This window comes from Varroa jacobsoni, unplaced genomic scaffold (assembly GCF_002532875.2).
Source record: "Varroa jacobsoni isolate VJ856 unplaced genomic scaffold, vjacob_1.0 scaffold_309, whole genome shotgun sequence".
NCBI classification, from domain to species: Eukaryota; Metazoa; Arthropoda; class Arachnida; order Mesostigmata; family Varroidae; genus Varroa; species Varroa jacobsoni.
In genome coordinates, this window is record NW_019213211.1 from 34954 (window position 1) to 62662 (window position 27709).

The 27709-nt window shown below is 41.2% G+C and overlaps 2 long non-coding RNA genes across 5 annotated transcripts in view; both read right to left on the reverse strand.

Annotated features, from left to right (window-relative positions):
• On the reverse strand, positions 1-27311 carry LOC111259227 (uncharacterized). 4 transcript variants are annotated; one of them, XR_015310493.1, is made up of 3 exons: positions 3325-3385; positions 2167-2249; positions 1-900 (listed from the first exon to the last, which is right to left on the reverse strand). It is a non-coding gene; the product is annotated as an uncharacterized LOC111259227 (long non-coding RNA). The 4 variants fall into 4 exon arrangements; XR_015310492.1 differs by lacking the exon at positions 3325-3385 and adding an exon at positions 27205-27311 and having other exon boundaries at positions 5-900; XR_002679517.2 differs by lacking the exons at positions 1-900; positions 2167-2249; positions 3325-3385 and adding exons at positions 12234-12336; positions 27205-27282.
• Positions 1-27709, reverse strand: part of LOC111259228 (uncharacterized) — a 69073-nt gene that overhangs the window by 25310 nt on the left and 16054 nt on the right. The gene's annotated exons all lie outside the window — the stretch shown is intronic.

Here is a 27709-nt window from a genome sequence, read left to right on the forward strand (position 1 = left end):
TCTACTGACGGCCGGAGGGGAATCACAAGGCAGAATTGCGTTGCCTTAAAGAAAAGTCGAATTTGGCGGCAGTACCGAGTAGGTTTGGACATAAGGTAAATGTAGACTCTACTCGACATTAGGGACCTCCGTTACTGACAAGTGCTCGCTGATAATTGAGCAATGAATGCGGCCCGCTATCTCGAATTCGTCAAAAGATTCATGACCCCTTGGCACGGCAGTTGAAAGCTCATAGTCTGGTTGCCTAATGACAACGTCAGATCTCCCCAATTGCGCCGTGGATTGTTTTCTACATAAAAAAAATAGCTCGTGTTGACAAACGCATTTCGAAATCTGCGTATGTTTGCGAAGTCTAGCGAAGAATATATCTCTCGAAATATATGTCAGCTCTAAGTAGAATTCGGGATCGTTTCAGGTGTCAAGTAACCTAAGATGGCATTCTGACACGCTGATCAGAATGTCTTCACGTTACACTTCATTTTAAAGCATGACAATAAAAAGCAGACCTCAGAGCGTATCTATTACAAAATAGTTCTATTGTTCACTAGGACGTATCTCTTTTGGCTGAACAACGAGCAGCGAACACGTTTTTTCATAAAGGAAATTATAGAGAGGCTACAAACACGATGCCATACTTCGCAGGTTGCGTTACGTATGTAGTCTTCTATTAAAAAAACGACAATTCGAGCCAAACAATAAGTTTTTAAAAGTCGAAAGGGAAGTGTACAATACAAATCAAACATTTTAGTTACATTGCCCCATTTTGCGCCGTTACTTCCGTAAACCTGCATGTGTTCGCTGCTTTCAGAGCATAGCTGGTCTTATTTGTACGACGAACCCGTCCAATGTGAGGGGTATCGTATTTGATTGTACTGATTCCTTTCAGAGGCTGTATCCAGTCTGCAATGAAAATGCCAACAGATGAAACGAGGTAATCACTGATGTAACCAGCGAATCGATCAAATCAATTTATTAAATGTTTTTAATGATCAAATTGAATCCAAAAGCTTGTATTTTTGCCACTGGCACTGTGGGCTTTCTGTAAGCGAAGCATTGTAAGCAAGACGGCTTATAATGAAATGGTCTTCTTTTACTTTCCGGCCAACCGAGGAGTTCAAAGCAGGATAACAAATGTAAAGTAGAACTAGCAATGGTGATCCTACTAAGGAACTCGTTGATCTTATTTCAGTAGACAATAATAATAAACGATAGTTTACGACGCCTTAACGATGGTCCTTCGAAAAAATTCTTTTATAGGAAAGAATTGTGCCGGACGTACTTGGCAAATGTTGCATCTACCACTCTAATAAATATATGTTTCGAGTTTTTCCTTGAATTTTTAGGAAAAAAATTATTGAAAAATCGTCCTAACCTATCGACAAAAAGGGAGCGCTGCATCACGTAACAAAGGCTGAGTGTTATCGATGACATTTTCCCGCCGATGAACGTCATCAATAAAATCGACTTGTAAAGTACTTCATCGAGAAGCAGGTCCAGTATTGACATTGTTATTTGTAAATAAACTGTGTGTTAAGCAACGTCAGAACGCTCATAGATAAAACGAGATCTTATTATACGGTAAACCATAGCAGTGAATTGTTAGAAAGGATCAACTTGCAGGTAATTGTTAATAAAACAGGTTTGATATATATTTACATTTTCGCTTCAATTTCAGGTTCTAGATTACTGTAGTCTAAATTTTTTGCCCGATCATATTCTGGGCAAAAACATTTTTTCTCAAGCTGAATAGAGCATCTGTCTTCATTCGGGTTGTATACATATGCGTATACATAGTTAGAAAACTGAACCAGTCAGCGTAAACTATGATCTTTCAGTATCGATTTATACTACCGGGATATGTTGGCAATTGTGCTCGTGATCGAAGAACATATTTGAGGCCAAGTTCGATCTTCACGTTTGCAACGCGTAACTAAGACCTGGCACTAGTTATTGCAGTTCAGGGCGAACCACATATACCCCCATCGAGAAGATGATTAATATCGCTACATCACCAGCGTACTAGAAACTTGACAGTGTGTTTCATCCATATATTTATATATATATATATAGAAACGTTTTCTTTATGTTTTGGTAATTGTAAAAGGAGCGTTGTTTTAGCTTTATGAGCGCGATGTATATAATCTTATTATAGTGTTGGTCGTTTACCTGTGATATTCTGATAAAAAGGAACGCAACTTGCAAAACAGGGTCCAGTCGCACGGTCCGCTTCTGATTAGCCCGCCTTCGACCTGTGTAGATAAATACACGGTAATTCACGTTCACTATATATGCTTGTAAAAACAGGTCTCATGTATTTTACAATGATGCCATTGCTTCGTCTGCTGTGCCTCTGGGTAACCTGAGGCAGTTCCTTTAAACTTCTCTCCAATGACACTTACGCACAACTATTAAGGTTTTTATATGCAAGTAAATCATTATCGATTACGTAAATATTGATAGGTTTTCTCCTCATGGAGTTACGCTAACTTGACCCTCACAGGTGGTTAAGATACGAATGCAAATCTACTGTCATTTAAATAGATCAAAGTTATGATAGAAATAGTACCGCACGCAAGGAAGGCCCCTTATTCGACTCTAGCGGGCTTGTGTTACGTACAAACAACCCGAACCCTCATATGTCCTGCTAACTTGTATGCAGCGGGCTATCCGGTAGTCGAGCTAGGGTAAACATGGAACTTGTTTCGAGTGAAGCAATATGTGAGAACTAAAGTAGGTTCTTTCTAATGAAGGTTTTCTGCTCCTTTACGTATCCGATACTCGGACAAGCTCACACCTGCTGAGACATCTGTCATTCACAAAGCGGAAAAGGAACCTTCGATTGCTGTTTGTTTGCACAGAATATATTTGGTATACTGCTGGTTCTTCGCATTCCACAACTTCTTCCCAGTCATTGCGTAACTCTTACGTATGCAAGCATATATCTAGAAAGGATGGACCGTTAGAGTAAATGAAGCTCATCAATAAAAGTTGCTGAAGTAAGTCGCAGCAACTTTGCCTACCAGGCAGTTGGTACACAGCAACGTGCCATTCGTGGTAATAAGTTAGGCCTTACGTGTTTTCCGTTTTCGTAGATGATCTAGCTCGTTTACAAACGCACATGTCGATTCGCTCAGAGTACGGCTACTACTAAGGCTTTTCTAGCGGCTAGTTTGCGTCAGTCTATTTTCTGCAGCCAAAAAATGACTACGTATTAAAGAGGGTATGCTGTGATTGCAGATCTTTCAGCCACACTCGAATGATCATAGGCAACATAAAAAAGAAACTATTCAAAAAGTTTTTTGATTATGTCTATTGCTTTCCTACCATGAGAGATGCGGAGGTACGAACTAGTACCATCCATGCTGCTGCAAATATCCACAACACGTACAATCGAATTATCGACAACTATAAAAAGAATACGGTAAACATTTCTATAGATTCTTGGCTCCTGACTGCGCCAAATGAGGATCTTCTCCTTCAGTTCGGTCCTCCTATCTGGAAGTAAAAACACATTGTTTTACGGAAGATTGTACTGGCAACAACTAAAATCATAATGACTCATAAAAATAAACCTGCACATACCGGGAACTGCGTGATTACCGTTAGGACGTGTCCTGCATATTACAGGTATCATTAGAGACTAGGCCCTACTATAACAGTAATAATAATAAGGCTCCGGGTTTTCCGTCCAGTTTAGTTTGCTCTGAGTTTGCGGCACGATGACAGGTTATTCTACATAGAAGGCCGCTTTTATTTTCTGTGAATCATTTAATTGATATAATATATTACTGTTCCATTCGTACGACGACCCTTTCAAGCTGTTATACGGCAAAAGAAGTCCAAGATCGAGGCTTATGTTTGGGTTAGGAGCAGGGCATGATATTGGCCTGACGTAAAATAGCTGACAACGCCCAAAGGAGCCTAAGGCTTCGTAATCGATACAGTGTGCTAGGCGACAGACACAGCGGTGCCATTTAATTATCAGCATTAATCTAACGATCAACAAATGATATACCACTAGGATTTTTTACGGTAATGTTTTGTCTGATAAAAAAGATAAGAAATCGTATTTGATTAGTGCCATCGACGGAAAATACATTAAATAAACGGATTTTAATTTTTTTTAGCAAAGTGTTACAAAATTACGCTCGAGAGAAACGTGAAGAAAAAGCACCCGCCAAAGCAGGTAAAATCATCGTAGTGCCCATTTTGTACGGTTATAGAGATGAAGCCCTACGCCTTGAATCATCAGGAGTGACATGCCGTTGTCTTACGGATATCTTTCTCGGTGCATAACGTAATGCATAGCTTTGCTGCACTTAGTGGGCATAAAATCAAGGCATAAAGTGAAGCGTAGTCAAAGCGCCCGGGTGGGAGGTAACGGCAAGCGTTAGGGTTTAATAATGTATTAAAGCGGATGTTTTATATAAACACAACAGGGAACGCATGAGAGGTCCAGCTGTCGAGATCGTTGTAATATAAGCAGTATAAGACCGCCATGAGGTCGAGGGAAGCCGTGCCATAATATCCCAATTAGCGACATAATACATAGGCGAGTTATTGTAACTGATCAGACCTTGTCCCTAGAGCGACTCCAGGAGAGGAACAATGTCGAGGTAATATATCGAAGCCCATAAAGGCGGCATTCATTGTCAGCCACTTAGATTTCGCTCCTGAATTCGATATCGGGATGTCGAAGAGTGACGATCTGTGAGCTAGCCTCAATTATCCATTAGCTAGAGCCTACTAGGACTAGGTGCAAATATCATCGTATCTTATGAACGGTAATTAAACGCTTGGCATCGATACATTTTTGTAATGGTGACTGTTGTCCACGTTCGGGGTTAGATCAGTATGACATAACAGCCAGTTTGTTTGAAATAGTCAAGTGTCACACGGTACCTAATTAAGGCTTGAAAACTTTTACTTATCCTACGTCTCTGTGGTAGCATCAGCGGGTGAGGAGGAGCGGCGGCTTAGGGTATAATGAAAGTAAACTATAATAGTTGAACAGAGAGATAACTTTTGAATGGATAATAGGGCAAGTTATTAAAGCACTTGACACGTGCAGTGCAACACCAACACCGCTTCAGGATCATATGCAGCCAATAAGGGCAGAAAATTTTCTCTTGCTGCTCATTCGTTTTTCCCTGAAGGCCAAAGTCTCCGTTTGAATATCAAAGCAATTTCAGCCCTTCTAGAGATTATAAGCATAAACACACTGTATATCGAGCCGCTAGCTGCCTGTCTCGATACACAAGAAATCTGTAACTTATAGAATTCCGGGCTCAACACGCAAATAAGGCTTGCTAACTGCTTTTCTAGGCCTGTTGCGTCGCTAATAGAGGTATGTCTATTATTACATATTGGATTCTTTAAGCAGTCTATTTTCAAAGCCCTCTCCTTTATGGACAGTTAAATGAGCGTATCGGCAGGCAGTCATTCACGATAAAGATGGTTTGTTATTGAATTGAAGAAATTTTATTGGGACAACGACCATACATACACACACTGCGATATACTCCTCTCATCTCTAACGCCAGCAAAACAAAACATCATTTGTAAGAACTTTTTTCTAACACGCTCGGTTTAATGTGAACAAGACTGGAGCAACGATAAGTTTAGGTGCATGGTTCGTACGATCTTTGGTTTGTTATCGCAGTAAGTGTTACTTACATTATAATATTATATATATATATATAATAATTACTTATATTATATTGCTAGTCTAATGATTGGTTGTGTCATCCCTTCAGGAGGTAACATCAAAGTATGTGAGGCTTTCTTCGATTTCGGTGATTAGTTGGCAACAGCCGTATCAAATATGCTTCTCAGCACTGCCACAGTTCGCGCCAGCTTTAATACACACTGCATAACTTAGAAAGTTTATTGACACTCACTGACAGACGACTCGATATCGGACTAGTTATCCAATGAGTATCAAATCGGGGTATCCGCTCTCGCTGACACTGTGGCGGTTAGCGGCTACTGACTCCTCCTTTTGAGCTGTATGAAGCCAAAATCGTGTTATAATCCGAAGTTTATTATTGGTAATCGGTCTCGAGAAGTAGTATCACGTCGGAGTTCTGTTCGAATTTCCACTTGTTCCTTCTGAAATCGCGCCTTAAGTATTTATTCTTCAAAAACCCATTGAACGACTCCCGACAACCATCTGTCGATGGGATCTGTCATAGATGTCTAAGTTGTGTTGGTTAGGCGGATAACAGAACTAAAGTACGATTCTAGATATACATAAAATGAGGCATAGTATGTATTGTGGCAAGAAGGGCAATTTTAATTCCCAGTCACGAACCGGTTGGTCCTATTGTTATAGAATGAATCTGGCTGATTCTGTAATTATTAGGCCCATTTCGATATGCAGATGACCTGTTCCTTTGGGACTTATTCCCTACCTAGCTGAGATCATAATAGTTTGGGTCTGCGATTTCAATTTACCCGTTCTCATCCTAAAACACAACGCCTTCTTGCAATTTACACGAAGCAATAGTTCGTTTTACTATTATCTATTAATAGGTGTCTTCTGCATACATACATTTGCTAATAAGGAAACGGAAATGTTAGGATGTTTCTCAGTGATCCTCTACATAGTTTACTGTCCTAGTAATTGCAGGCTCATTAGTTTACTTGGAATGTCTGTTTCCTTCTTTTGCGCCTTTTTGCGATGGATTGTATTTAAGGCAAAGAGCGGTAACATAGACAAACCAAACACTTGTCATATAGCGCGGAGCGCTGCCCAAGGAAGGTAACCTGCAACATCTAGCGAACTGCCTCTGACACACGGTCCAACGAGACGAGGTTACTAATGAGAACTGGCGACTCCTGAGCAGCGATGTTCACATCAAAAGCCAGCGACCGTGGGGAGTTCAAATCGTTTACCCAAGTTTCTGATCATTCGCCTTTGTAAAAACTTGCTCTTTTTCGAGCATTAACTAGCAGAAAATGTATTTTTCCTATTTCACCGTAGTCGGCTTACAGGAAAATTCCCTCGAGTTGTTAACATGCCGCTTCATCTATGATTCAATATTTACTTGTTTTTCTACTTGTATTCCAAATTGTTGATTTATCTGCATTTAGATTTTCATACGTTACACTGCACCATTAAAACTGAAGAAGTATCTAATGGTCGCATGCTAGTTGCGCTGAATATTAACTGAAATGCTATGGTAGAACCTCGGATGGGGCATTTCCGATGCTTTCACGGACCATCTAAGATGGGATTTACGTGATATTTCGAATACATGCTTCGTAGAATAAGGATCAACATTTATATGATATTTAGTTGGTGGACTATGAAAACTATTGACCAGTACTTGAAGTTGCAAGAGACATACAGATTTAGACATTTTTAGCGTATCAAATCTTCTTTTTTTTTTTTAATATAACTGAACATTTTTTGCAAATTGAAGGTGGTTATAAAAAATTGAATAAAGTAACTACTAAGCAAATTGAAATTTTTTCGCTCTTCTGTCCGTATAGAGACCAAGCGTAAGCTGGAGTTTTAAAACGTTTCTAAAATTTCGACTTCTTCGATGGACCTCTCCTCGAATTTCTTTGGGAATAAATCTAGATAATTATAAACGTTTGCGGAAAAGAAAAACGAATATCGTAAGCGAGTACGATTTTTTATATATGTTTCTTTTACGCCTTCGTTTTTCACGCGCGTCCAGACGCGATCATGTTTTTAACATTGCGGTTCCCAGTCATCACTCTAGCACTTCATCTTTGAAACTCAATAAATGTATTCAAATTTAATTTGGTCGTTGAAATGAAGCCAGATACAAAACTATTTCTTCTTCATATTAATCCCCCATATAATAAAAAAGAGCCATATTATGACCTCGTTTCCTGAAGTAAAGATGAAAAGAGCATTTGATTCTTTTGAGCGAAAACTCGTATTGGTTAAATAAATGGCTAATACTCTTTTGATTTGAGTGGAGACGGGGACCGCAAGTCAGATGCAATGTTCCTGTGAAATTATCTATGAAACTTGATGAGTTACAGCTCTTCAGGGAACATTCCACAGGCAATGTTAATGAGGGGATGACGAAATTAGGTATCCACGAACCGAGAAAGTGGCCGTCGGCGGGCCTTTTTACACTGCGTGCCGTGCGCTTCGGCGGGCTTTTCTTCTGTCCCTATCTACCGCTGCGAAGGGAATACGGGAAAATGGGCTAAGAGACAAAGAACTGGAGATTCGCATTTATACGCTGTTGTTAATTAGAAAAGCTACTAGACCTTAACGCTTGAGGTCATGCGATACAATTAAAGGAAATTATCTTTATTAAGAACTTAAGGAAACTTTACTGCAAGTGCAGCTTTATTGTTAATATAACTCGGATACGAATCTAGGTGGTTCAGACTCAAAATCTAAAAACTAAAATGTCTTCAATATGTAAAGCTCGTATATATATAGACAAATACACTGAGTAAAGCAAAACCCTCTTGACGTTCTGTAAGTCTTTATTGTATTAAAATTTTCAAGTAACTTATGTATTAGCGTTACTTTAGTAATAAACTGCCAATAACGAACACAATTGGACTGCTTTGCCATCCAAAGAACTTCAGTACATAAGCATAGGTAATCATACCGCGTCCAGAACTGCGTACGCTAACAGAGAAGAAAGGCGTATTAATCGCCTTCTGCGTCACTTAAAACTTAAATTAATTACCTGTAGCTGAACGGTATCAGATAAAGACACGATACCCCTTATAGAACAGTCTGATAGCGATAGCGCAAGAACTCAAAGCTCACCTCTTCATTGTAGCCGACTATTTATTTATACCTTAGACGAATAGGACAGATCGAGAATGAGTTATTAAGTTCAGGGAGTTACCGACAGCTCCTTGGAAGATAACAAAAAAAAAGCAGCAAGATAACGTAAATCAGTGTCCTCGGTAATATCCCCCCTGTCGATGTGCATACAAGATCGAGAAGAGCATATTTCCTTTGCTAGCTATCTTCTAATCGTTAATTTTTCAGTCAATTTTCCCAGAAATTTGCACTGTTTTCTTTGTAGTAGCCCTCGTTTGACTGACAGAGCGAAATAACGCACCGCATCACTCATTTCCGGTGTATAGTAATTGAACATAACTCACACCATAATGTGACCACGTCATCGCTCTTCAAGCGACGACCTCTTGCGTCAACACAAGACCTCACTGTTTTATCTATATAACAGGGTTTTAACTTCGCAATCGAAAATAGCTGCTACTTTCTATGATATGAGCCCAGCTAGCTGATGCTATGGCTACGCTTAACAGCAACGCGTCGCTTATGTGAGAGGCTTTCAGATGCTAAATATATGCATGCAATCCTGAGGTGTGATTACCAATATCGCGGTAACTTCCACTCATAAAAAAGAACTTATTGCCCATAGATATAAAATAAGGAGAGCTTTCGCAGAGCATAAAACGGGATATTTCTTTTATACACCGTACGCTTTGTTTCGGCACCTATCGCTCCATTTGACAGGGTTCTCTATTCACAACAGGAACAAGCTGTTGTGAATGAAGGGTCTTGTAAACACGATTAGGCCAAATACGAGACGCGGCCATGCTGGCGCTTCTAGTAGGGTGAGTCTGTGAGTTCATTACAGCAGGAGCTGCAACGTACTGCCACCGCAGTCCAGGTTACAAGCTCGTTGACGATGGCTAAGCAGAAAATCATTCACAAGATAATAGTAAATCTGCAATCAACTGTAGTACTTAATTCGCTGTAGCAGGCACGCAGGTGAGTGAGCGGCGTTAATAGAAGTGAGTTTCATTATATATTACGTTAATGATGATAGCAGATATGTGTCATATGGTAAAAAGCCGTCGAAAACGACTTTAGTAGATAAATGACAATTATTATATATGCGTTTAGTTATTATTGCATTGCTGCTAACCGTTGCATCGTTCGGCCTTAGTAAGTAATAGATGGAGCCGATTCAGGCCAATAAAATAAATTTTGTACCATATTACTCGGGGGTTGCTATCGTCCAGGTAGAAGTGTACAAAGTCACTGTGATATATATAAATGAGGGTAAGAGCACGAATAAGTACTTCGAAAACAAGTGTCTTAAATCACTTCGCCGGCTGTTCAGCTGGTGCCTTAATATGCTTATTCCAGGTTTGTAAAGAAAAAAGCTGTTAAGTTGTTGAGACATGTTTAGTCGGTTTGTCAGTATACAAACGCCATGAAACTTCCTTCCTTTGGGGACCTTTCAGTCTTTGAAGCTGCCGTGCTTTTACTGCTTGGAATAACGATCACGATCAGGCACTATCTTGAAGTACGCTAGTTTGCCGCTAATGAATGTACTGGCACATTTCCGAAACCGCAACGAAGTCAGTCTAACGAACTCGTGGAATAGCAACCCCTTCCACTGAGTTTGTATCATCACAAAAGAATTAAATTTGGGGAGAATGGTTTTGGGCTCGGGGTCTCATAACCATAAAAACACTTTTTTTGACCTTTAGAATCGTCGCAAACGTGTACTTCTCTAACCAAGTACAATTTATATGTTTGCTTTTAATATCTGTTTAAACGCCGATGTTTCAACGACGTCCTTGTGAGCCTTATTTCAATGAAATTTGGTGAATAAAGGTGTTTCAAGCAAGTTATGAACATTTGCAATTAAACAAACTGTAAGCGTATAGAATCTGAGGAACTTATGTTGACTGATATAGTACAACGGATTTTTGTTTCAACTTCTAAATTTCCGCGCACTTTTCCTGTCAAATTATCGTTGATTTTTCCTGTAAAGTTTGCCTTGCATTTAAGTAGCTTTCACAATAGTATCCAAAGTTCACACGGGGATATATTTTTTAGATTTTTTTCTATGATCCATTATTAATTTTTGATTTATTAAGAACTAGTGAAATCTAATTTACTCTTACAACGTAGCATACATTTGCAAGATAGATGGTGATCATATAGTTCTAAATCTGCTTTTTAGGAAAAATTAATATTCTAAATTTCCAGTCAGTCAGTCAGTCAGTCAGTCAGTTTCTTTTGTAAATATGGTGTTTTAGACACCCGCTTCACTTAGTCGCACACGTGTACAGAAAAGACCAATACAAAAGATAGTTCAAGTTCGTTTATCAAAACTGATTGAAGGTGGAGAAAGGAAAAACAAGAAAAAATAGGATATACGCATGATTGGAGACGATGGAAAAGTTAGGCATCTCTTCCGTTTGCCGATTCATCCATGCCCTTGAAAGGAAAAAGAGGCAGGGTGGCAGCGCGTTGGCTGCGGCTGTAGCGTTCGAGCGCATAGGAGCGCTGGTGAAAACGAAAGCTGCTGGTGGTATTTGCGAGCAAGCAGGCTAAAGGCAGCCAAAAAAAACCAGCAAAGAGATTTCCCCGGAGAACATGAGTGGCACTAATCGGCTTAAGACAGAACAGAAGACAACCGTACAAGGCTGCAGGTTGTGCCAGAAGGGACAGTGCGGCCCGACTTGTGCCGGAACAAGCAAAGCAAAAGGAGAAAGTAAAGGAGGATGAAGAGGAAGACGAACAGGACTTAGGAAACTCGACTAGGATAGACACCAAGGGCAGGAACTTAGATCCCAGATGTTTCCACTTTTGACGAGTCATCGTCGTGGTGCCACCACCACTACTACTATTACAGATACAAGGACTGTTGCCACTGGAGCCGTTAGCAACGGCGGCTGCCGCAGTGCCAGCTGAAGTCGTGGTGAAACCGGCGGTGGTTTGTTTATCAATCACAGAAGCACAACGCCTAGAAAAACTATTAGAGATGGAGATAAAGACTGACGCGGATAGAAAGAGCAAGGGAGAATCCATATATATACAAGTACGATATATACGAAGTGGGAGACGTGAGGGAGTGTGAATCGATGCGACAGCACAGAGCGAGTTGGCGTCTACGTGCTACCTTAAAGAATCACCGACAGGGGCAAGCTCGCACACACGAGGTTGTCGAACAAGCGAATGCGTTGGGTCTGAAGGACAGAAAAACGAATGTGCGCAGAAAGATGGAGTCACTGAAGAGCGGAGAAACTGATAACACGGTAGTGACTTAGAACATAGGACATGTAACATAGGGGGTGTTTGGTACCGATGCTGTTGAATTGAACAACTTTAAGCGACGACGACGACGACAAGTACGTTATCTTATAACTTAGTTTTCGTTTTAGCATATGTTCTTGAAAATGATCGGCGAACTTAGACGAATTTTGCGCCTCGTCCATATCAGAAATGTGATCTTACCTTTATGAAGTATTCCTAGTAAATGCCTTCTTGACGGGATAAGCGCTAAGTCCTAGATGTTGGGGGAATAGGTCTCTTTCCTCAAGGCCAGTTCTCATTTGCTAAGGCGGAAATGCACCAAATGAAACCACGACAAATGTTATGCTTTTTTGACTCACCTAATCAATTCTATATCAGCTACATTAAATCCAGCTAATATCGCCAATTTTTAAAATAATAATTGAGCCAATGAAATCATCTAGCTATATACATATATTATGTTTTTAGATTTAAGTTTTGAATACATGTTTATTTTGGAAATAATCGAAACCGAAGAAGAAGGACATAAGTAATAAAGCGGAAGACTAAAAAAGCAATCATAGTTTATTTTTGGTAATTTTTCGATTCAAAAAATGACTGGGTCAAGAGCAACGACGGTGTTCCAATAGCAGCACATACTTTGCTTTGTTGCTGCGTTGACGACATTTTGCCAATAGTGGATTTTTTTTCGCTTTTTACAGATGTACTGCTCGTTCACTAAGCGTGTACATGGCTCATTGTACGTAGTCTCTAGGGGACATCGGAAAACAATGCGCTTACGCTGGATGCGACGGCAATAGCAATGGAGCAAGTGAATCATACCATCAAAGTTAACATGCGTTAAAAGCTTGTTACGTAGGCTTGCCGAAGATAAGAAAGGCAGCTACACACCAGAAATTTTGCCCGTTCAATTTAACTCTGTCATTTTTCTCACAGAAAGAAAACAAAAAACGCTAACGAGCCAAACAATTCAAAAAGTCATATATATATATGTGGCTTGCACGAACGCTGACTTAACGATTTGGTATTTAAATATCTAGTACAATGACTATCGTCCCTTGGATATCGGGAGACACCATTTTTCATTTATATACGGCCTGTAATTAATACTACAATTTGCTCGTGTATGTTAAAACGTGTTGCAAAGTAAATGAAGGTAATTGCACGGCATTAGTGTTATGTGCAGTTGTGTTTTTTCTAGGACCTCTATCCTGAATACGGCTGTAAGTTTCGATGGCCAACTATTTCTTTGGATGATAAATTGTAAACCTGTACGAAGCATTGCTCAAAAGCTTTTACTGTTTCGTTATTACATTTCTATTCTGTTTAGCTAAAACCTTTATCTATATCTGCGACATGTTTCGCTAGACATATGTTTAACCTCTACCCGCCAATGTTTATAGTAGTGGTCTTTACCTAAGAATGTGCGTATACACCATTATCACTCTTGAGGCGGAGCATCGGTTACCAGTTTTCTATCTTCATTTTGCCCCGCACGACTTCCTCGAAGCTTCATAAACCTTCCTGATATCCCCTGTCCGGTTTACTAGCCAGTGCACGCCTATTTGGTCTCAGTCAATATTGTCGTTTCGCTTCGTTGTTTTTCATCCGATTGACCGTAACATAGTCTCGTATTTGCTAGACTTGATATACACATATGTAAGACCCACAACCTGCGCCATATGCCGCCTGCACGTCTCCCTATGTCCTGCCAGCCTGCCTACTTGATATCGGCACAGGAATGTACTAATACTATAGAATGCTGCCTGCGTCGCCTGTCAGGATCGGAGACAAGCGGGCCGAGCCGCCAGAATGACATTGCTCTGATTCCGCATTGTTTTTAGCTGTTTAACGCCGTCAGCCATCCGACAGGCCAGATGCTCGGTGACATGTGGACCTTCCTATGGAGACGACCAGAATCCGCTTTGGATTATAAAGGAACCACCCATGCGGGCGTATCGTATAAGCCACAATAACATTGGCATCGTTTGAAGATACAACATAAAATCTGGAATACAGTACAAAAAAAAATAGGTGAATACAACGGTGGGTGTGCTCAATACGAATCCTGTGTCTGTTTACTTGGCGCCTCACGAGCTGCTCATCCAGACACGTACAACCAGCAGATGTCATAGTTGTACCTAGTTATTAAGGGCTTGAAACGTTGGCTATTTCGGAAGCCAAAGTACGGTACATTTGTCATTGGCAATTCTGTTTAGCCTCTGTTACCCTCAGTCCGTCCGTTTTTTGACTCGTTATTTGCTATTTTAGTACTCTCTAATATACATCGGGCGGATATTTTGTGGTCAACAGCGAGATTTTTTACATCACACTTTTAGAAAAGCATTACAACAGAGGTCTTAAGGACTGCATGTTCTATCTAAGAAGACAAAATGAATCACTAGCTAATAGAACTTGCCGTAGCGGATTGAAGACATTTTTTTAATTTCTTAAAGCTGAAAAATGTGTGGCACTTTTTGATAGCTAGAATAGTGCAGCTATGTCGGAAGTCCTACTGTGATTAAAAGCTTGATACGCAGTTGAATGCAGGAGTGTCTGATCCAGCCTTGTTATAGGTTAATATTTCAATCAAGCTGAATACATTGATTGAATGGATTGGCATAAAAAGTCTATGATATCCTCGGAATCACCTCTGGCTGGCTGGCTCATGCTCGACCTATTGGATTTTTCCAACGGACCTATGAAAAGACATGGCAATTATACAAAGGGCCTATTTACGGCTACTAGCATTTCAGTCATATGTCATCGTATTTCGTAATCTTTTGCAGTAACAATCTCGCCTACTTTAAGATTTGAATTAGTGATCGTAACCCTTCCTCCGTTTTCTACGGTTACCATGGCAACGCACCTAAAAATACCAATCACGCCGTTCCTACTGATGCGTCTTGTTGGGTCCTACTGACGTCTAGGTAACTGAATTATTGTGGTCTTCTTAAAAGAAAAACTAATACTTACCTCAGAAAAAGAAATTGCACCTTATATTTTAGATCAAACAATGTTCATGCGTTTTCTGTATGTATGTATCTCATCTCATTTCTCTATTTCTGACCATACGTGATCTTAATAATGTCCATATAGAAAGAGCTTGTGCTATAAGCTCTTACTCAGTGAATATTGAACTTTAATTCGATACTCGACTGCTAAACGAGGCAGCCTTTATAAGAGATTACGATTGGATTGTTTATATCCCACCGGCTAAAGAACCCTTGAGCTGACGTTGTTTTTGGACACTCTTAAAGGGGTGTTCAGTTAATAGGGCTTGCCTTCTGCAGTAAAGTAGATCAGCTAAACAGCTCAGTGATAGAGTGGACAACACAACGTTTATAAGGTTTACATTATGTTCTACCAATAACAAAAATGTTTAAGTCCAGATAATCACGTGGCTCTCTAGTGTGACTTATGTGATAAGTCAATTTGGTTTTTAGCGCTGGTACATTCTCTACAACATCGTGTCAATGGTGATTTGCTTTATGGCGCAGAAAGATGTCTTGAAGGCCAGTTATGGGTCATTTGTGGCAAGCAAAGATTTCCATCCCCTTATAGCAAATCGGAAAGATCTTGCCTTATTATTTGTGTGTCATTTGTGAAGTTTGACGACGATTCAAGGGTCATCGACTCTCCATTGCTTTGTCTTCGAGGATCTCTTCCGCGTTCATTGTAACAACCTTGGTCGCGGATCGATCGTATACGATGAACATTTTTTAAGTTGAACCGTGGCCCCAGCATCAAAAAAATATTAAATAAAGACTATGTGAAGTATTTACTAATTTAATATAACGAGATCACTCACATGATGTGCTTTATAATATTTCATCATTGTGTGATGAGCTAATAATCTAGCGAACATACCACGAATATAGATTGGACTTCAACAAATATCGTCAACGTTTTTTTTTCATTACCCATCCAATCTTCAATAACGCTATCTTCATCCAAAATGCTTACTTTTTCTTCAAACAACTCATGGTTGAAATGCATACTTAAATCTAAGAAAAACAATCATAGAAATAGTTCTGATAGTATAATAGCTATCGGAACTAAAATACGATCTGTCAATAAGTATAGGATATGCCACGCATGTATACAGCTAAACCAGCCGAAGGTAGAAGACGCTAACAAGACTTTTCCATGCGAGATCCTTCATATTGCTACTTTTGGCTTTAAAATGCAGCGTCCGGCGCAACAGTTACGTCCTTAGCGGCTATTTTTCCTTTCTCTATCCTTGCATCCTGAGCAAGTCAAGTGATGCAGGCTAGCCCAAGAATAATCAGCGTTATTTTTTATAGACGGTATTGATTCGAGCGGCATGACAATTTATGTAAATAACACACATAGCGGTGTCTGCTGTACATGTTAAGAGTATAATTATATTAAATAGTACAGTGTAATCTATGTATCTAGAGTGTTTAGTATATAGTATATATAATATATTAGATGTGCCTCAACGCAGCATGATAAACTAGGTCTATGTAGAGAGTGCGATTCGGATATTGGTTCGTCGTTACTCACCAGTAATCATTGCTAAAAAAATTAGTGTGCCAACAAAAAATTTCGTTATATACTACTTCTAAATTCGGGAATATAAATAGGCCAGGCCCAAACGGATCAATAATTGTCCTCTTTCAAAACGACTCTGACATCCACATGGATTCCAGGCAAGATGTGCACCAACTTTAATGTAAGTTAAAAAAGTTATGGAAACACACTTCGTTGCTTTCACTGAAACTATAGATTTGCCGCAGATCAGTGGCACACTTTGTAACGCTTGTAAACGCGTAATCCATTATTGTTTGAATTTTAATCAATATTTCTTTCCGATGTGATGCTCGCTTGAGAGCAAAAGCACTATGAAACATAAAATTAATAGTCGGTAAAACTGCATATACTACGTCCGAGCCAATCAAGAATCATATTCCCAGCAAACCGCAACTGTATCAGCCTCTCAACAAGAAGTTCATCATAATCCAGGTCGTATGCACAGCGTACCTTTATCTGGCCTATTGTAAAATATTGGCCTTAAACTGGAACACCGGACCGCGTCTGCGGTCATAGTCTTCCCGCTATCTGAGCTTCTTTTCACCTAACTTCAAAGACCAGCTCTTATTCTGGGAGTAGTCATGGCAGAAGTCAGCAAGGCTGCGGCAGCTCCGCCGTAGCATCGGCGACTGTGATATCGGAAGGTTTACTTATTGGATTGTAAAGCGGTTCAGGCTGAAGTGGTTTAAGAAGGAGAACCTAGTAGCTCTGGCGCGTCTTCAGGCTCGAGAATGACCCGGCCAGCCGGTTCGCGTTCGGCCATCTTTCTTTTTTCGTTACGTTCGCCTGTGTTCGGTTGTCCCGCTAGGACCACTGACTTCTACTGCACTGCGGCTCTCTACCGCTACTCTGCTGCTTAACTGTTTAACTGGTACTGCGTCTTCTGCCTTGTTGACTCTTTGCGAATGCTTCGTTTTGTCTTTTCTTTCATGGTTCGTGGCAGACTGCGGCAGGCACGAGGGCCTGATTTTTTGTGACCTTTTTCGTGGCTTGTTAACTGCATCGACGAATTCTAATGCCACCATTGTTCGGGTGCCCAAACAGACGTTAGATTTGCCTACCTGCTGTCATCAAAGAACTAGAAGTGGGCACGTATCGACATTTTAATTGAATTAGGCGAGTATATTTTGCCTATCGTCGAAAAAAATCATATGAACAATATGTAGTATGGTTAATTGCTTATCTTTAAAACAGAATTATTGCTAATCCTGCATTGTATTTTAGGCTCAAGTGGGCAACTCTAGCTTACAAGGCTTTCACAATACCAAAAATTAGCTGAGATGAAGTTTTCGTACAGAAAAATTTAGGCGAAGCGGAGCACTGCCGTATGACTTAATTCAAAGTCAAGCGATCTAAAAGATTAGCAGTTCTGCAGAGAATATATATATTGTTTTTTCAAACTAGGGTTATTCATTACATTTTCGTGGGAAAAACCAGCAATCACTTAGTTAGCCTATATTTTTTTTATAGATGGCCCTCAGCTAACGTTTCTTGGTCTAAAATCTCGGTGTCATTGTCTTGCATCGTTTCAGGGGCCTATCAAATTAAGAGATTCAAGTTTAGTAATTTGGGGTTGCTGTCTGGAGATCTATCTGAATGGCAAACAGGGAAAAAAATTACTATATTAATCGCCTTTTTCATTTCTCAGGTTTTTATTGGAGGATAAGACCTGCCTATGGAAATAGTCGAGCTTAGACCGCCTCCGTATACCTTTGATTAGTGAGCAAACTCATTACCGTCACACCATCGCAAAGAGTTAACTTCAGCAATCTGCACATCTAAAACGGAGTGCAAACCCGTAAGCCATGCACATGAATATATCGGCCAGGTAATTTCGTGCATATAACACAAAGTAAGTCCATGTCCAAGATGGCATTCTAGTAATAAATAGACTCTATGTAAACAGCATGTATTACAGGATCACAGGAGAAGGCTAATTAGTTCGGCGAATGTTTGACTTGTTTTTGCCAGCCGCATCGCTATTAATGTCCCAAGTTTTTGCGCGTTCTCGTAGAAGCGAATAAATGACTGAAAGGGACCAAACGAGAGGTGAGCAGCAGAAACGCGAAGTGACTAAGGTACTGCATATGGGGATGATTCGAGGGATAGCGGATAACGCTTGGTCTGAGGGATACAGCGGCGGGAAGGGGTTGGCGGCCCAACGTGAGCCGGCGAGAAGAGAGACATGATATGGAGAAGGCGAAAGGAGAGGACGAAGAAAGCTAGCGAATACACGGAGAACAAAAGCCTTATCCGTGGAAAAGTCTCCAGTCCGGTCGACCAACCTGCGACCCAAATAGGCAGTAGCAGATAGCAGCAAACTGCCGAGGCCGTATGATTCTCTAATAGTGCGCGTTCGGGCCCTGATGAAGACGGGACGCCGTGATCGGTAGATGCTGGAGGACGAGGGAAATAGTTGGGAGACTAGGGAGGTACTTGTGCATCTCCGTTAGGGGAGCAAAGCCAGGGGGGGGGGGAACGCGTGCTTTGCGTGAGAAAAGATTACGTGATTGAGGCTGCACATTTTAATATGTGTTTAGCTGCCCGACTGACGCGATCAAGTGAGTCTCCGACTGTCACTGGCACAGCGCCGTCGAAATGGGCGTTATGGTGCGCTCTGTCTAATGTACCGGTGGAACCGGACACGACCAAGCGAGAAGATGGAGGCCTCAGCTCATGTGAAGTCTTTTCCTTTCTCCTTGTATGTGTTACTCAACAGGAAGAGAAGACATAGGAGCAATTGTACCAGCAGCTGCAAAATAGAAAAACCAGCCTTGGCGACGATACGGCCAAAATGGAAACAGACAGGAAGCAAAGAGTAAAAAGAGCTGAAAAAATAACGTTTTCTGTATCTTTCGCTCATCGTCTTCTTGAAAACGGAATGGAATCAACGCAACTTTTTCTGCGCACAACATTACTGCTGCTTCGGGCGACAGCTACGATTAGGGACAAAACGATTCCGCGCAGAAAACAAGACTAAGCAAATGACGCTGTTAGTAGTTAACCTATAGAGAGCGTCCTGTGAGACTTGGAAATACGTAAAGCTTCACCCCAAAGCGTTCCTTTGGTAGGTTTAGACCTAAAAAACAACTGCTCAGTTTATTTAAACGTAACATGTCGCATGATACATTTATTTTTTTCTCCTTTAACAGTGTCTTATTTTACGGGAAGTAACTCACTTCACGCCGTCATAATTAATTAATTACCAACAAAATATAGCTGGATACTTGCCCCAAGTAAAGAATAGGAAATTAGACATAAAAATTACGATTTACAGATGATTCCCTTCTAGAAGGCCTTGAACGATAGAGGCACATGCAAACGGTGACACAGGTGTACACGGTAATAATATACATTGATAAGAATACAAAAAAGGAATAACCTACATCCTGTTTAATGAAGGAAAAGCTAAACAAAGGCGCACATAGCAAGAGGGTCTAGAAAAGAAAGAGAACGAGGCGGCCTCGAGCGTGGGTGAAGCTGGTAATATCGACTTCGTCGATGACATATCTCGTAATTAGATTACGCCGTACTTCTTTTTTCTTGTCCGTCTCCGACTGGACTGGCCTGGCCTTGTCGTTGTTGTGCTTGTTGTCGCAGTCGTAAAGCAGCGGTTTCCGCGCCCACAATCCTGCGGCCACTGACGACCGGCCGCTTCGAGCCCTGTGCTCACCTCTAAGTCAAATAGATTGCCATACCAGTAACCCTAACGCCGACTGTACACAAAGCAAGGAATCCGCCACTGCTGTGCTAGTAAGAAATTCTGCTGACGGTATCGTTTAGCTGCAGCGTATGAACAGCAGCGCCACCGCTTCCATCGTGATATAGCGACTATAGACAGAAACGTCGAGTTGGGTTGGATTGATTCGGGCCCTCACTCTCAGCCTCTGCCGTTATGTAGATGGCTAAAAATAAGTGTGTCAGATTGATGCGTTCAGAGGGATCGAACGGTGGCGCTTTCCGCTGTTGTTCCGTTCCTCAAATGACTGATTCAGCGGAAGAAAACGGGAAGAAGAGATCGTACAGCAGAGAGCGCTAACAATAACAACTTCGTTATGTCCTAGTTTGTACACTGTGTGGCCTCAAGGCATGTTACTAAAAATTAGTGCAGCAATTACCTTCAAAAACTTTGAAAAGAAAAACAAAAATACAGAAAAATATGATTTGTGCTCGTTAGTGGGCGTGTCAGGAGCGACTGTCAGTTGACAGTGGTATATTCACTGTGTTCGCAACATTTAAACGTTTGTTAAACGCTCAAAGGAGCGTTACTTAATAATTACAGTTATAACAATAGTCTTCTATTAGCATTTACAGATAAATTGTACCACGCGTCGATAGAGCCTCTTTTAGCTTGCATTTGTTGCTGCATGCAAGACAATATGAGCATACAAAATACGTCAAATTTAAACGTACTAAATGATTATAAGTTTGCTGATAAATAATTATAGTTTTCCTTAGGATGCACCTATATATATTGCAATGGTGAAAAATGTAGAGGGTTAATAGCTATAATTTAGGACATCATTCAAGTATAAAAGCTCTAGCTGATAGATTTCTAATCTCCGACAAACGACGTCAAAGCCCGCGCGTGACTAGAGCCATGAAAGCTCGAACCACTAGATCTTAAAACCGACTGTCCGGCTACTCGATGACAGATGATAGCGACAAGGCCAAGAGCGTGGAAACTGCTATCAGGTCGCCGGCAAATGTAGGCCACCCTCGCTGCAATCAACAAGTTAGTATCGGTAACAGTATCAGACCCTGGAAAAAGGCTTACACGTTGGACAAAACCGTACATGGAGGAAACAAGCATAGACCGTACGGGGTCACTATCACCGGATCGTAAAGGCGTCAAGCCCGGGAGTCGCTGGAGCCGTATCATGACGGTGAACTAGAGTGTGGCCATGTTAGAACGGTCACAACGACAGTGGCGACGGTACAAAGCCGAGAAGACGCTGTAAAAATGCCGGGCCCTCGTGACATAAAGATGCGAAGAACGCAACGGCCGCTTACGATGGTAGAATGTAACGGCTAAAAATGTAAGTAATAAATAAATGGTAGTTTAAACGCCGTAAACCGTACAAAAGCCTTTGCCGCTGACCAACATACTTAAGCATTTACTACCAACAACCTTGTCTTCGCAATTATGTTGACGACATAATACTACCCGACACAAATGATAATCGCTGCTCCAACCTGCCAACAGCACTCTTTCCATGAATTCAAAACAGGAACCCAGTGACAATACGCCCTCAGGAACATCTGCCTTAGATTTAGCGACGATCTCATTCAGACAAGTAGCCTCCCGTTGCGTGCTGCTAACATTAGCCATTTTCAACGTCATGGCAAACACGATAAGCGCGTTTACATCTGAAACGGATCGTTTGTCCCATTCCACGTTCATTTATGAAATCTGACAGAAATTAACAGTGGAATACCTAGTTTGGAAACGTCTTTGTGAATTGCAATGGATATTTATTTTGACCCATTCCCAGTGACGATTTGGATATAAGCATACGTCGATGCAGTTAGTGGTCATACGAATGTTTCCATGGGGACCTCGAAAAAGCTGCACTAAGATGTATATTGGCACGATTTCCGAAGGTCTTCTAGGAATACCTACGTAGAGGACCTTCAGAGCGCCTACCTGACGGTTTTTTAGGAGCGTCCGCTTAGGAAACTTTTAAAGCTCCTATTTGAAAATCTTCTAGGTAGGCCTCCGGGACGCCTCAGCAGAATTTTTTTTTCAGAATAAACGCATTCAGGCCTTCGGCATCATCCTCGAAACATTGCTCTCGATCGGAATCATTCAAACAGACCAACCGTGAATTCATATGGCGTTTCCTGCTGCCGACTATCGATTTGAGCTCATGTCGAACTCAGCCTGGCTAAGTTCCACAAGCGAGTCCGAACAAGCGCTTACGAGGTTATCCCCGAGGCTCTCCCCTGTTTCTCAAATCCTAATCCATTGCCCAGATTTGAAGCAGTTCGGCCGTCTACGTCTTCCGTCTTCGTATTTAAAAGCTTTACAAGCAATTGTTTTCGGTGGTGAGCCATCCTCCCGTTATCATCAACTTGATTCATTACTGGTAGTTATTTTTTCGCAACTTTTCGTCCTATCACAGACATTTAACGATATAACCATTCTGGTCAACAAACTGCTGATAGTAGTGCGATATTGATTCACAAGCTTTAACATCTCTTTACTTGGCACCTTTGCGCAATTGTTGTGTTTAAGTCTTCTAGTGTCGTCGGTTTTTGGCGTAGACTTTAGTTTTAAGATAGCCTACAAGAAGCAATCCACCGACGCGGAACCGAACTAACAGACAGGGATTCTTCGTTCAGCCCTTCTATCTGGAAGATTTTCATCAAGATATGGTTTTACATTACGACCTGTTCTATCGGAAATAAAATTCACCAAAGCTCTCCCGCGGCAAAACAGACACTGACACCAACGTCTCATATTTTAAACATTCGAAAAAAAAATATATATATATATATATACCTAATCCGTACACGAAATGTACGTAATACGCTCAACGTAACGGTTAAAATCCGATGTATGTCAAAGTGATTGATTTTAATACAGTTAAATCTCGTCCAGAATGGACAGTTACACTCGTCTATTTAAGTATAACATTTGAAGTATTTGAAGAATCTATCCTATCAAAGACCAAAGACTTCAGCCGAAACAAAGAGCTTAGCCTAGTAGAAGGATACGCAAAAGAAATATCTAGGTATAGCGATTCAGGTGCGTTTAAATACTCATAGGTGTTTGTGTATGATAAGATGCGTCAGTATCTCTCAGGTATGGTTTCGTTAGTTTACGGTATATGCCAGGATATAGGAAAGGGAAGAGTGTGGCCTTTTATCGTTTATATTCTATCCCGTGCCGTGACGCCGTAATCGTCAACGTGGAAGGGCAGCAGCTCAACGTCTGTCTGACGAGCTTTTTCGGCCCTGTTCCTAATACATTTCGAAATTCACCAGCAGCAAAACGGTCAATTGGCCGGTAGCCGGCTTGTCGTTTGAGATTGATGACACGTCAACTCATCTATTACTAAGAAAACTGATTGGCTCGATAGCAGGAATAACGCTTAGCTGGGATTCCAACACACCAACGGGTATTTACGACGATGTCACAGTCGAGAAACAGCGACGTCAACGGCTGCGAAGGCGACATTGGCGTAGCATGAGCTTAAGTAAGACAAGCGAGAAAAAAAAAACTGTGAAGAGGGATTTTCTGGATGTGCTAGATGTTTCGTTTCATTATTAGCACAAGCTAACGGTCGGCTAGCCTCCGTTCGAGAGGGGCTTCTTTTGAAACGAAGAGATAGTGAAGAGGTCGGCAGACTTTTTTACGCTCACATATCTGCCCCATTCCAGCATTCCCACCAATGTTCGCTATACCGTAAGAAGAGCTTCAACGAAAGGCTCATTTTAGGTTAGTCCCTTGGCCATCCTTCGTTTTCTTTAACGTAAAAGGCAACGAAGCGACAAACGTGTGTCGCAAGAGATGTTAATGAGAACAATATGCAATCAACGACAACCGAACTGTCACCAGAGATTATTATAGACTATGAATAACTTTTTAATTATAATTAGCCAACTAAATCAAATGGTCTGTTAATTAACGATCTCTCCATATTGCTAAGTATGAACAGCAAAAAGGTATCATACATTTCGTTTATGTGAACACGTTCACAGCGTGTGTACATTTATGGCATACAGTTCAACGCTATTACAGTAATGCTTAGGCCGTGGCTCTAAAAAGCCACCGCGGATGGCCGTGACGTCCACTGTGCTACATACATCACACCAAAAAAAAACGCTCGTCCCAAAGTAACCCCTGTATTAAGTCAAACAGAAATGAACAAGCGAACCCACTGACTGATGTTTCTTTGGTCTGCCTGTAATAGGACTCTGGAACAGATCAATCAACGTCAGACCCTCTATTGTTTTTGTAGACTTAGAAACGAAGAGCAGACTAAATAGGTCTGGCCGAAGGTCACACGCTGAGTGGTTTACTATACAAACACTCCACAAATAATAGCATACGTGTTCGTGCATTAATTATACGCAGTGATTATGACTCTTGCGCGCAGATATCCATGTCGACGTTTGTCTGCGCTTACCGTTTTACCGCGCTAGCCGTCGTAAGACTGTTATAAGACAATAAACGTATTAAGTTTTACGACCGGTTCTAGCATGAAGCATTGCCATAGATTCCTGGACGCTCCTCTAGGTCCGGTATATGACACTATATGTTCTGTACTCAACCGGTGTGCCGCTACCTAACTAAATAACCGCTCGAGTATCAAGCTTGGGTTGAAGTTGTTGAAAATATATTAGCCATTTAAAATAGGTAGCTTAAGAATCACTCAATGATCAAATGTATTTTCCATGGTTTTAAAGCTTTCGGCTCCCGATCCCTTGCTCGCCGTTCAGCTATTTCGGGCAGCTTTTCTCTGACCACCTTATGAGGTTATCGTTGCACCAATGGATTTATAGTTCCTATGAGACTGTTTCTTATTGTAAAGTAACATCTATAAAGTATAGCAGACCGGAGCAAGCTCTACGGCAAATCTTGACGATATCTTTCAGCAAAGAGAACAGCTAACATCGGTATTGCCGTTGCTACCGTCCATTGTATAGACACATTGTCAGAGGTAAGTTTTCATCTGCCAGCGGCCAAAGGCCTTAGTTTCACTCACTCCTCGTATTAGAATAGCTGAAAGTCAACAGAACCAACATCCGACGATAGGTACTGCTCGATAAAAGAGGAAATAAGGGGACTGACTCTACAGTAGATGAGCGGCTGCTGGAAGCTCCCTATTTTTGTGATCATCAATCACCACTACTGGATACCCTTGTTTCACAAATTCTGCTACAGGAACTTTTCATGGAAGCGTAGCAAATCGACCTTTTGTTATTCAATAGTTAGGCAGGTGGGATATATACATTTGAAGGCTGAGACTTCCTGAAGCCTCGGCGAACAGTGGGGGTTAAGGGGGCTGAAGTGCGTTTAAGCACAAGATTAATGCTAGTGATTCATGGAAGCTGCAATTAACGTCGCACAAATGGCAACCGGCAAACAGAAGGAAACAGTTTTTCCTTTCGCGTTAATATCTTAACTGATTGCCGATCATGCCTGGAAATTTCATTTTCGGAAATACATAAGGTTATTCCTCTTACTTGAAAATCGGCGAGCTATCTATATATGTCACTTCAAATAACCAACATTACGCAAGGAACTGACCAAGTTCTTTGGTGAGTCGATCACCTGTTGCCGATTCGTTTAGTCTGTGTTTTGGTGAAGTAAGGGTCTCACGGATCGTATTGATGTTCAATTTTTGTTCGTTCTTCTTATTTTGATCTTCTTTATTTTGTTGCGATCTCGATTAGTTAAAATCTTCAACGTTATCAGCGGCCATCATAAATAGCTAGACGAATCAAAAGCTCTGAGAAAAGTCATTCGCTATATGGCCTTTTGGCTTTTTAAAAAGACGCGGTGGCTTGCACTAAGATAGGTGTATTAAAGCAAATTCTATTCAATCCTTAATGCGGTGGTAAACGTGTTGCATGATACGGCTTTCTGCTAGATACAACCACTTTATACATCTAACTGTTAGGCAGGGAGGGGTCAAACATTACCTGTTCGAGATTCTGCCAGAGCATTTTCTTAAACGTACACTATTGACATATGCATGTAAACAATAGCTAGTTTAGCTCAGAGAACTAACTCGATTGTTAGACATCTCAGTTTGGCGGTATACGAAAATAGCACGCCTATAATCCATCTAGTTGAGCTTCGTCTCTGGATCCGGTCATTATACACTGTATCAATGCATAAAAATGTTCGCGTGCCACGTACGTTTGCACTAATCACTCATTGTCCTTTGTAACCGGTAGAAAAAAAACAGTCTGAACTTAAATAGCAGTTACTTCCTAATGAGAGACGCAGTCAGACTTGTGGCTATTTTTTAATGCTACACACAGAAGACTGTTGCGATCGCTTGCATAAATATGAAATTTCTGCTCGCTTGTTCTTTTGAGATTGAAGTAAATAGCAGGTAATAGCAGCTGTAGGTAAGCGAAGCGTAAACGAAATATCTGCTTGAGTGGACCGTGTACGGCCGATGTGGTAATCTGGGCATGAGCAAAGAATCGGACCGGACACGGAAGCCAAAAGCGACAATTGTGCCGACGATCACCGTGGCGACGGCTTATACGTTAGGACCTAAAGGGTAAGGAGCGTTACGATAACACAGTAAAGGCGTCCCGTAAAGTTGCGTCGAGACTGGCGTTACCGGCTGGCACTTCTAGTGCTACCGTAGATGGCAGTGGGGTGCCCGACTGGCCTCCGGATTAATCGGTCGACGACGAGTTCGCCGGATACAGCAGGCTTCGCGATATTGTGGGCATGTTGCGACCATGTTACGGTACAAGCTATAACATCGCTTACGAAAAGGCCACTCGTCTGGAAACGGCATGCGACTCAAGTCACACGCCTACCGCTGAAGATATTGACAGTTGTCGAAGTAAGATTATAATAAAACCAGTTAGCTGAGGGAAAAACCTCGACTGCGGGGAAGACCAGGCGATCTACTAACCTGCATCGGGACGCGGGGTAACCGTCTCCAATTGCGACGACGGAAACGAACAATTTCCACGAACATCGCCATATCCTGCGGGGAAGCGCGCTTGTTGAAAGCTACGTTATCACTAACTGCTTCATCAATATAACGACGGTTACGGCAAACGCAGAAACTGTCCCTGTCTCGCTTTACAGGGTGAGAAGATTATTTGGAACAAAAGTGAGTAACAGCAACGAAGTAAGTGCCAGATGTAACAACAACTATTGTAATAACATAAGCAAACATACTATGTGAACGGTTAACCTAATTTTTTAGGTTAGTATCCGCATGCGAAACATTCTAATGTGCTTAAACTGAAATTGTTCAGATGCATCTCCGCTACGATTGTGCTATTTAATTATTGCAAAATCTAGCGTACTTTTACTGTATCAGCTGGCCGCACCTCGCGGTACGGCTGTTTTATAGAAAATACCCGTATTCTATAATAGTCCATCGGTTACACAAAGGAAACAAGGTAGAT